The 11375-nt window shown below is 48.4% G+C and overlaps 1 protein-coding gene across 2 annotated transcripts in view; it reads left to right on the top strand.

Annotated features, from left to right (window-relative positions):
- The first annotated feature begins 450 nt into the window (after positions 1–450).
- Positions 451–11375, top strand: part of LOC137651240 (telomerase reverse transcriptase-like) — a 117555-nt gene continuing 106630 nt past the window's right edge. The window contains exon 1 of one of the 2 annotated variants that reach the window (XM_068384465.1): positions 451–555. The gene's annotated coding sequence lies outside the window, so the exon portion shown is untranslated. Of the gene's footprint in view, positions 556–2168; positions 2535–11375 lie in introns of those variants that run through there. The other variant, XM_068384466.1, reaches the window with a different exon arrangement.

Genomic DNA, 11375 nt, shown 5'->3' with positions numbered 1-11375 from the left:
AGAAATATATAGAACGTGGAAGATAGAAATTAAAGAAGAGTTAATTTATGACAATACATTTGCGTCAGTGATATTTTTAGAGCAAGAATTAATACGTTAAAACTAAATATTGTAAATAGACACAATGGGGGAAATATAAACTGTAATTTTTGTGAAAATGAAGAGGAAGATTTGATACATTTTTTGTTATTTTGCCAGGAATATAGAAAAGAAAGGAATGAAGTAATTGAGCTACAACAACTATACGACGACGACGAAGACCTAAAGAAAATATTAGGATTATTTTTATTTAGTGAAACAAATATCGAAAAGAAAAAAGAAGTATTAAACATGATGTGGAAGAAAAGACAAAACAGTAGAAGAAGATAAATAAACGTTAGAGGCGCCGTTGTAAAGGCTATGCCTCAGCCCAGAACCTAACCTGAATAAATCAGCCACTCTCACGTGGACAACTGCTCAGGCTTGTACGTTCGTAGTGTATTACAGCAACAACACAAATTCAAACAAGTCATCAGAAGTCACCCAGGCAACATTGTTTTTTGTTTATCTTCTTGGGTAAGTATCTCTGATGTTTTTTTTTTTTTTTTAAGCTTGTAAGTGTGAACACTTATTCAGTAGTTTAAATAAGTGACAATGAGGCCATTTTACAAACGAAAAAGTTATAGAAAGACGATTTAACTGGTTGTTTCGCATCACCATTAAGCTAAAGGACAAAACAGTCTATCCTATAGTCCTTAGACTTTTCATTAAGCTCATGTTTGATTAGGGCTGCCTGATGTAGAATTAAGTTTTCATTTATTGCGACAGTTGAAATGAAGCCTATTTATGAAGAGTATGCAGTCGATATTTGGGGTGTGTCGATATCTCTCTTATTACTAGCCAAATCGTTTTTCATTATGGGGAAGATGTTCTTTACAATGATCCAACATAACATAATATGATGTTATTTTATCATATTTTATCATTTTGAATATCATAATTTACCTTTACCAAGGCAATATTTTCTAAGTTCAGCACGGTCCAAACGCAAGTCACGGGTAGCTCCTGCTTAGTTTCCAACTTTCCCGATAGATAGAGCCCGTGTCATCCCAGTCTAAGAAACTTTCCTATTTACAATTTAATACTGTCCCGTCAATCTACATATTTATCTCTTTTGTTAAGTTTGTAGTTTTTAGGGACACGTCATTTATAGTGATATTTGATACTGCTATGATAATTATCATTAATTGTTAGGTTAGGGAAAGGTCGTTACAATGCGTCGTTCGCTGAAGCCACGGCCAATTTACTCTATCGTAAAATTTCCTGCAAGTATTGTGTCCTGCCTGACTATAATAACACCCGTTTGGCGGCGCTCGGTTTGCCTATCAGCTGGTGGTTCATGCTTGAACAGTTATTGATGTTCGGACTTATGTTTTTGCTAATTCCAACAATCTTCATTTTTAACCTCTTGTTAAGATTGTTATTTCGTTGGGACATGTCCTGAAATTATGCCGAATACTAATTTGTTTTATATACAACCAAAGGTTAGGCTAGCCAACATCTAGTTAAGATATTTCGGTAGATAAAGCCAGTGTCAAACAAAGCAACCGAACTAAAACTTTCTTTGGCCGCGTGATTTCAAATTTTTAATCCCCCCCACATGACCCAAAATTGACCTGGAGTCGACCCTTTCCATCTCTAACCGCCGTAATGCATATATGTGTTTCATACAGTTACTCTTTGAGCGATATTGTTGAGTTTATCACTCATATTGATCAAATTGATTCGATTAAGACCCCCAAATTCTTTCATTATTTATTTCGAGAAGGATTTTTAGGGGATCTTAGGGGTCCATGTGAGAAGTGTACAATTGGTGATGTTGCGATATTGAATATTAAGGTAAGCGTGAGTAACTGTTTTATTGTGACAATGTGGTTATGATATAATTTTGAGAGCTGCCCAAACCTTTTTTTGTGTAGGAGAGAGATTTACGAAGGGGGTCCGGGGGCTTGCCCCCGGGTAGTGGTAGTGACCTGGGAACTACTAGGTTTGGTTAGGTTGGGTTTGTATGTTAGCGATAGTGGTTGGGGGGTCGCAGGGGGCCGTTAGCCACCCCGGTTAGTTCACGAGGAAGGTAAGGACACGGCTTGTAGGTCAGGTTAGGAGGGGAATTTTGGGTTAGTTGTCCATTTTTCTCGCACATTTCCGACATCCATGACCAGAGTGGTCTTATTATATAGATTGTTGGGACAAGCATTTACAAAACTAGTGAAATTAATATTATTTCATTCCGTGATCATTCCTGTGAAAAAGAGCCGATTATGGACTTTTTTTTTCGCTCGTTACCGACATCCATGACCAGAGTGGTCCTAGTATGGAGATTGTTGGGACAAGCAATTACAAAACTAGTGAAATTAATATTATTTCATTCCTGTGAAAAAGAGCCGATTTCGAACTTTTTTTACTCTATTTTTGTCTGGTCAAAGGCCTGCCTCCATAAACTACAAAGGCTCCGCTATCAGATAACGGATAAGTGAACGCAGCTCCACATTCAGGTAAACACCGCTTTTTGTTTCTCTTGTAAAGTATCTCTAGGTTTTTGGTATCTGAGTGTATTCACATTGACAGTAGTTTATTTAAGGGACAATGAACCATTTTCCCAAAGAAAAAAAAGTGTTAGAACGATTAAACTGGTTAGTTTCGCATCACCCTAAGCTAAAGGACAAAATATTCTATCATGTGGTTTTAGGCCTAGCATCAAGGCCAGGTTTGATTAGTGTTGCCTAATGTAGAAATAAGTTTTCATTCGGATAGTTGAAATTAAGACTCAATAAAGTTAATTATGTAGCCTATACTTTATTCTTGATGTGATAGTCTATCATGCTTAGGATATATAGCCTTATGGGTAAGCCTATTAGGCCTTGCCCATATTGGTTTATGGGTTAGCTTATTAGGCATAGGCTATGTAGCCTTGTTGGGGAACCTATTAGGCCTAGGCTATCATCATGGAGCCTTATTGGTTAACCTATTAGGCCTAGACTACACAGCCTTATGGGTTAGCCTATTAGGACTAGACTACACAGCCTTATGGGTTAGCCTATTAGGACTAGACTCCACAGCCTTATGGGTTAGCCTATTAGGACTAGACTACTCAGCCTTATGGGTTAGCTTATTAGGACTAGACTACACAGCCTTATGGGGTAGCTGGGGTGTATGTATGATAACGGCCACCTTGTTTGCAACTAAAGGAAACTTTTCTAGAATAAAAACTTCGAAGTGTTCTAAATAACCTATCGGTAAGTGCTTACCAGGTAGATATAGAAGTATTTTGAAAGCCATCAAGACTGTCACAAAATTTAAAAATTGAACGAGCTCTGTACCCAGCCACCGAAATTGTCGAAGGGCTTTTTTTTTTTTATCCAATCAGAATTCCATATCAATGCGAAGATATTTGTGAGTCGTTTCTTCAATTCAATTAATCCAAGTATGATAAGGATTGTGAATTTTACATAGTGATGAATTTAGACAGCATTTGTATAAAATGGTACTCAGGATTTTTCTGGTGTTAGTTTAAAATTTTGTACTGGTGTAATGCAGTAACAATATCACGGGAAATTGTCAAGTAATGGCCAACATAAGTTTTTTTGGCGGTGTTCGAACAGTTATTGCCGCAGGAAGACTGCACCTAATCATGATAGCTTTTTCTCACAGTCGAAACTATTGTACGGCGATGTGTTTACTATTTGTTCCATGACTGGAATACAAACCACACTATTTAATAGGGGTATTACTTTCGGCATAGCTGAAATGATAGCCATCAAAATTTAACGAGGGTTTACTGCCCACACCGCTAGTTAGCAGGGGTAGGGAAGGGTAGCTTTCTACAACCCCCCTTCACACACACCTGTGCTTGAGCTCACTTTACTTTTGGCTCGGAGCGGGAACGGTTGTTTCCTCTCTCTCCTCGCCTATTTTGGGCTGCCATTGATTTTTGTCTTTTTACTTACTTTTTCTTATACTTATATATGTATATAGGTGTATACTGTTGAAATGTAGTAAGTTTTCTTTTCAGTGTTTGTGCTGTGTGTGATATACGACAACGACACTTGCGTAGAGCAAGGCTAGCACAGTTCCACTTCGTGGGGAACGACCTCTCCCTCTCTGGTCCATCGGTCTTCCCGTCGGCATATATCCGTTAACTCGGCCGCCGCAGGGGAATCGTCATCACCTGGACCCTCTTCATTCATCTATTATCTTCGCTTTTCCTCTTTTCCTACGGGAAACTTTGATTCTGAGCTAAGGGAATGTGGCCTTTCAAGATTGACTATGGTGTCTCTCTACTCGAGGTCGTTCACCTTTACTACAACTACGTACCTTCACGTGCACGCGTGCGTGCCCGCCGGTCTTCTTACGCGCGCAAGCGCTGACGATCTTCCGCATACGGGTACCAATGGTTTCCCGCGCGCGCACCGTTACCTTTGCGCGCTCGCCGATCTTCATATGCGCGTGCAAACGCCGACGATCTTCCGCACGCGGGTGCCGATGGGCTCCCGCGCGCGGCGATGATTTTCCACGCATGCTAGTGCCAACAAGCGCGCAAGCGCCAATGCTCCTGCAGGTGCTTCATAGTCTGGCTAGTGCGCACGGCCGACTTTCTTCCCCGCGCAAGCGCCTGGGTTCTCCCGCACGCACACCAACAGTATTGCGCGTGTGCGTGCCGACTTTCTTCTGCGTGCGGGAGCCGATGGTATCCTGCACGTGCGCCAATAGTCTACCGTGTAAGCGCACCGACGACCTTACACACGGGCGCGCACCGACGGCCTTCGCGTGTGCGCGTTCCAATAATCTTGAGGGCAAGCACACAGCCTACCGTGCGCTCCAACGGTCTTCAACGTGCGGGTGCCGATGGTCTTTCGCACGCACGCGCCAACAATCTCCAGGAAGTACTCTCACACACGCGCCAACAATCTCCAGGAAGTACTCTCACGCACGTGCCAATGCTCCCACTCTTGCGCAACCAATCACGCATTTCAGTGCATTCTAGGGAGAATGTACAAACTACACATTGCCTTACGGCACGCCAGCAATCTTCCTCACTTTCCTGCGCCCTCCTGCGCAGTTACGGTCCCCGGATTCATACGCCAGCTCTTGCCAAAGAGTCAAGGCTTGCAAATCCAATGCACCAGCTCTTCTCTAAGAACCAGTGCTTGCCTGCTCTCCAGGCAGATATTAAGCATCAGCACTTACACTCGCGCTATTGTCAGTAAAAAATAGTAAAACATTTTATGGACAGGTCACCATTGCCCCATTCCTCCCTGCAAGCGCATAAACATTGCCACCGGGAAAAGAGGAATAAGGCTCCGCAGAGGATTCAAGATCCCGAAGATTCCATCCTACAAGGGAATCGAATCGGGGAATCCTTGGTCCTTGTCTCTTCTAAAGTTTCTTTTTTCCTTGACAGACCAGCGGCAGCAAACAGGAAAGCATCAACAGACTGATCTCTAGATCACTGTTTACTGATGGCTACTTCACAGTTTACTGATCGCTACTTCACAGTTTACTGATCGCTACTTCACAGTTTACTGATCGCTAGGTCGCCAATTGCTAGCTCAATACTGATCTTTGACCTCTAGTCCCTCCAATGACTAACGATCTCCAATTGCTAGCATTTCCAAGCATCGATTGCTAGTCAATAACCAGTCATCAGCTTGCTGATCACTAGATCACCGATGGGCAGGTCATCTTTCTTCGATCATTGAACTCAGCTCGCTGATCTCTGACTAGCCCATCTTCAGCTTGCTCATCTGTGACCAAACAGGGGGGATCATAATCAGCTGGCTGTTCTCAAATTCACCATCGGTGCACCGACCACCGATTCATGGTCATCTGTTATTTGCCAGCACTTCGTGACTCGAACTTACTAGTCAACCGCTTCCTTTAGTTCCTAGATCAGAAGTTATACAACATACTTCTCGCTACTGGCCGTTTGCCATCAAGCTAAAGTGATTGGTAAACGTTCGACAATCCTCATCAACGGCTTGCCAACAGGGAACTACTTGCGAGCACTCTCCAACTGCACAGGGTGTGTGGGAAGGCTAAGCGTGGCCTTCCTTCTAAAGAATTCTCTCAGAGAAGAATCCTTGCACGGGATATCGCTCCTGTTCCTTTACGACACGAGTCAAGACTCCAGCGTCGACAATCTTCCATACAAAAGGATCACCAAGGAGCTGCCCCTTTGGGTCGATGCCCACTCCATGTTGGAGTTCGATCGAGGGTTAAAACCTCAGGTCGTCTTTTGCACACTGGACCTTAAGGTCGCTTACTCCCAGGTCCAAACCATCCATCTAGGAAGGTTGGGAAATTAGTCTAGACAAACAAGAAACACCAGTTCAAGGCATTGTGCTTCGGTCTTTCCATTACACCCATCCTGGTCTCACAGGATCGGCATTAACACTGGAATTTCTGAAGTCATTTTTAGCAAGATCCAGTGATCGGTAAACCTACGGAATCTTCCCTACTTCCCTCCCAGGAGACTGGTGTATCTGGGAATGATTCTAAACACCAATCTCCACCAAAACCTTCTCGAAACAAGAATGACTTCCATTCCAGGAGACTGGAATCGGAAGAAGAAAGAAGGAGGGACCATAGTGCTGCACCACACAACCTCAGCCCTCTGGACAGAGCCCGAAGGTACCTTCACTTAGATCTCTTAAGAGATGAAGGCCAACTTTCCGGTCCTTCAACAGCCTCATCGGTTTCTAACAGACCACTCAATTATGTGATGGACGACACACCGCACACCACACAGAGACTCACATCGACAAGCAAATAGGATCTGGCTTGTAGAATCTTCCCATCTAATAGTTTAAACACTAAGATGGGCCAAAGCCCATTCGATACCACTTTCAGCCCGCTTCATTCCAGACTGGAAGAACAGGCTCGCCGACAATCTGTGCACAGCATCTCAGATAGGTATACCGAATGGACGTTGGATCGCCATGTAGCCGACAAAGTCCCGACTTTACGAGGTCCTCCAACTAGGGGGTCTGTTCATAATGCCCCTGAACCTCAGGCTACCGCTGCTCACCAGCCCTAGACCCCAAGGCTCTCTGGCAACAATGGGGGGTACAACAGTGACGTTTACATCTCGTGGCTGTTTTATCTAGAGAAGGGCACTCAACAAGGCTAGAACATCGGTCAACCTATCAAGGACGCTCCTAGCTCTGCTATAGCATTATGCGGAAAGGTCTCCAAACCTTTTGCAGCTCCTGATAGAGCCTCCAAGAGAACCCTCTCTGCATATCAGACAACTTTGACACCTACCACAAGCTATAGCTTTGCTATGAGTGTACGCCTGGAGACTACCCAACACCTCTTTGCGAAGAGGATGTCTAGATATCGGAGGAGTTCCTCAGCATCAGTCTACCAGGCAGTATCATGTCTTATGGGGTGGGCGTCATGGGAAAGTGTCTTCTCTCGATATCTCGATTCCAGCAATAGCCAAATCCTCAGGCATATGCAAGAGAAAAAGATCCCCTATTCAGTTTCAATAGGTAAAGATGATCACTCAACCTTGATCCTTCACCTTCATACTGAAAGAAAGGGACACCCTTTCATCGATAGACTTTTCCTAATTCTTACGGACTTACTACTGTATTTGCCTTTCCCCAGTCGGAATTGAGACCTTCCTCTCAGAACATGGTTCAATCTCTGATCCCTAAAGGGACCTCCTTGTGTTCCACTTCACTAGGCAACAAATTTCCTCCTGATTTAAGAACACAATGTTCCTACACACTCGGACAGCAACCATACGAGTTAAGGAACTTCATGGTTTCTCTTTCAACATCGCCCATTAGTGAGAAGGGCGAAAGGCAAGGGTCAGTCCCGTCCCTGAGTATGTCACCAGACACAGTCTCCAGAGGTGACGGATCCTACACAAGTCTCAACTAGGTAACTAGGTGGGAGAGGTTCGCCGGGCGGCTTAAGAAGTCTAAGCGGGACCGTTCTCCTTCAAGGGTTGCCTTGAAGAAGGAAGGTTCCGGGGACTCTTCTTCCGCCGCCCGAACCTCCTCCGAAGTTCCCACTCGATCGGTCTCTCGCGAGAGGCCGGCGAGTGGTAGCCCAGGCCCTTTTGTTAACCAATCTCGGGGTTTGGGAGAGGGCGTTGCCTCCCATAGTGAGGCAGCTCCCCCTCCTGCTCCGGGGGAGGGCATTGAGTCTGACCATGTGACTAACGATGATCTTTTTCAGCTTTGGGCTTCCTTGGGGCTTAAGGGCTCGCCCTCCAAGGAAGCCCTGTTTGACCTGATCCAGTTGGGTGCAGCTGTCAAGCAGTCGCCGGTAATAGCAGAGGTTGATCCTTTGTCTATTGTATGACGTTGTTGTGGCAGGGGCTCCCAACGGGTCGGGTCAAACCTCTGCTGCAGTTGTTGCTGGAGGCTCAGTTCCACCCTCCGAACATCCTTCGAGGGAGGAGCTGGGTCCAACGGTCTCTCCTGCGGGTGACTCTCCCCCTCGGGGGAGTGCACTGACAGAGACTGCTCTTCGAAGGACGGATGATGTTGATGCTGTGCCTCGAGGTCGTCTTCGCCGCAGAGGTCTTTCTTCTCCCTACAAGGGAGTTAGGAGGCGCCTCTTCGCCTTCGACTTCCCCCCGCAGAGGATCCTCCATGTAGAGAGCAGACCGTTGCAGCTGCTTTCTTGGACCTCTCTGCAGATCGTTCGCGATCTCAGACGCCTGCCAGACCTTCAGTCTTCCTTCCCCGTTCGTGGACGCTGATGCACTGTGGGCGCCTACGCACCCCGTTATCCAGCGGGCACCGGTCCCTTCGGGGCAAGAGGGCTCTTCCCACAATGTGAGTGAGTCTCGAGCGCCAGGTCTTCCCTGCGCGCGCTTAGGCCTAGAGATCCCTCTGGACTTGCTGCACCCGGCCGATCTCCTGAATCTCGCCGTAGATCTCCTGCTCGCCCACGCTCTCCTACGCGCCAGCGCTCTCCTGTGCATCAGCGTTCTCCAGCTCGCCAGCACACTTCTGTTCCTGCTACGTGCAATGCGCGCCATCGGTCTCCTGAGCGTCAACGATCTTCTGCTCGTCAGCGCACAACGTCTTGCCCAGTTCCTGATGCGCGCCCATGATCTCCGGATCTGGGCGCAGGCAGGGACACTATCCCTCCTCCTCGCCGAGGTTCGCCTACGCGCTGTCGCGCGCACTCTCCTGTGAGCACTTCAAAGCCAGCCCAAGTTCCTGCGCGGCGCGCCCACGAAATGTCTCCTTAGCCCACCCACGAAATGTCTCCTTAGCACACCCTCGAAATGTCTCCTTAGCCCACCCACGAACGTTCGCCTTTGTGCAAATCATCGCTCTCTGGTCCTGCGCCCCAGCTGGTTCCCTCGGAACGCGCGCCCGTGCAATCCTTTCCCTGCGGGCAAGAGCTCTCCTACGCGCCCCTGCACAGGATCGCCGCAGGTCTCCGACACGCCCGCGCGCTAACTTGGTAACGCGCGCTAACTTGCCTGTTGCCCAACACGCCACCGATCGCCTATGCGCCATCGCTCTCCCTTGCAGCCGCGCGCACCCTCACCTGCGCGCCCACGCGCACCTTCGCCTACTCGCCCGCGCGCCCTCTCCCTCGTGCGCACGAGCGGCTACGTTCGCCCGCGCGCGAACCGGCGATTCAACCATCGTGCAAGCCCCAGTGCTATGCCGCCAGCGATTCCCGCTGGGTTTCGCAGCGTGCCCAACTGTGCGAGCCATCGAGGACGCGTGCTTCCAGATCCTCGTCATCACGATCTCCACCCCGCCAGCGCAGAGCTACGCTAGTCCAGGAGCAGGAAGAATCTTCGGAGAGGTCCACGCAACATTCTTCTTTTCAGGCAGGCCCCGTAGTATCCACTCCTAAGGATCAGTTGATCCCCTTCCCTCCAGTGGGTGTTGCTGACACTGCGTCGGTCAGCCGCCAGCCTTGGTTTGGATCCCTGATCAAAGCGGTCGTGCAGGCGATGAAGCCGGCCCTCGCTGATCTGGGACTGAAACCAACGGCTCCCGCTTCCCCGCTGAAGAGAAGGGGAAGAGTGGACTTTGTGGTTACTTCTCCCAGGGTTAAGTTGGCTCCCAAGAAGTCCGTCGGGAAGGCCCCTTCCCCTTCGCAGACGTTGTCTCCTTCCCCTGTGGACGAAGCCTTTCTGTCCTCAGGGGAATCCCAGCGAGGTGAGGCGTTCTGCCACGGCACCAATGGGAGGAACCCCAACTCGAGGAAGAGAATCGTCTCACGTGGAGTGGAGCCCCCAGACTTCTTTGCTTGAGTCCTGTATCCCTCCCAGGAGGGAGCCTAAGGACTCGAAGCCTGTCCCTAAGTCTTCCACCCGGATTCGACCGGAGCTACCGAAACCCCAAGAGAATGTCCACGTTTCTCCCCAGGTAGAGCTATTGGGGGCAGGAGACCTCGCTGTCAGCCCGCAAGGAGGAAAACAGCACGAGTCGGAGCATGCCTTCTGTTAGGTCCTGAGTTTTATGAGGCAACTCAATGGATTCAAGGACCCCGAGACCACCCCTCGCAAAGGCAAGGACACGGTCCTGGACCAGGTCTACGGTACCCAGAAGCTCCCAAAGGCCAGCGTAACTCTACCCTGGTCCCGGGGAGTGAAGGGTGCCAGAAACAAGGTTGAGGGCCAGCTCGCCGAACTCGCAACCTCCAACCGTTCTTCTGCCGGGAACAAACTCCTCCCACCTCCTCGCGTACAGCAGAGGAGGTACTTCGAGATCATGGGGGAGTCCGGTTTAGCTCTTCCCCTCCACCACTCCGTGGAAGAGCTCTCTAGGGGGATTTCTTTCGAGAAAATCTCCACCCGGCAGGTGACATTCTCGGCTAGGGAGATCCTAAGCCAGGAGTTGCGAAGTGTGCCATGCAGGCCACTTCGTGGCTAGACATCTGGCTGGGGTCTCTGGGCATCCTGTTGCGATCCGAGGACTTGTCCAAGGAGAGCACCAGGAAGGCCCTTGAGACGTTCCTCCTCTCGGGCACGCGCTCCATCGAGTTTTTAGCTCACCAAGTTTCAAACTTGTGGGCTAACTCAATCCTAAGATGTCGAGATGCCGTGATCGAGAGGTTCCACTCGAGGGTCCCTGCCGTGGATGTCAGCAGGCTCAGACACTCCATCCTTGGAGAGAGTTTGTTCGAGCCCAAGGATGTAGAACGGACAGCTGAGAGGTGGAGGAAGTCAAATCACGATTCGCTCCTCCAAAGGGCCCTCACATCTCGTCCCTACAAACCTCTAGCTCGTCAACAAAAACCTCAGCCGCCTCGTCAGTCTAAGACACCGAGACAGGCTCCTGCAGCGAAGGCCAAGGTGTCTAAACAGCAGCCCTTTCCTGTCAAGGACAAGAAAGGTGGTAAGT

The sequence above is a fragment of the Palaemon carinicauda genome, chromosome 12 (assembly GCF_036898095.1).
Source record: "Palaemon carinicauda isolate YSFRI2023 chromosome 12, ASM3689809v2, whole genome shotgun sequence".
Taxonomy (NCBI): Eukaryota; Metazoa; Arthropoda; class Malacostraca; order Decapoda; family Palaemonidae; genus Palaemon; species Palaemon carinicauda.
Note: the sequence above shows the minus strand (reverse complement) of the source record. Positions and strands in the feature narration are given on the sequence as shown.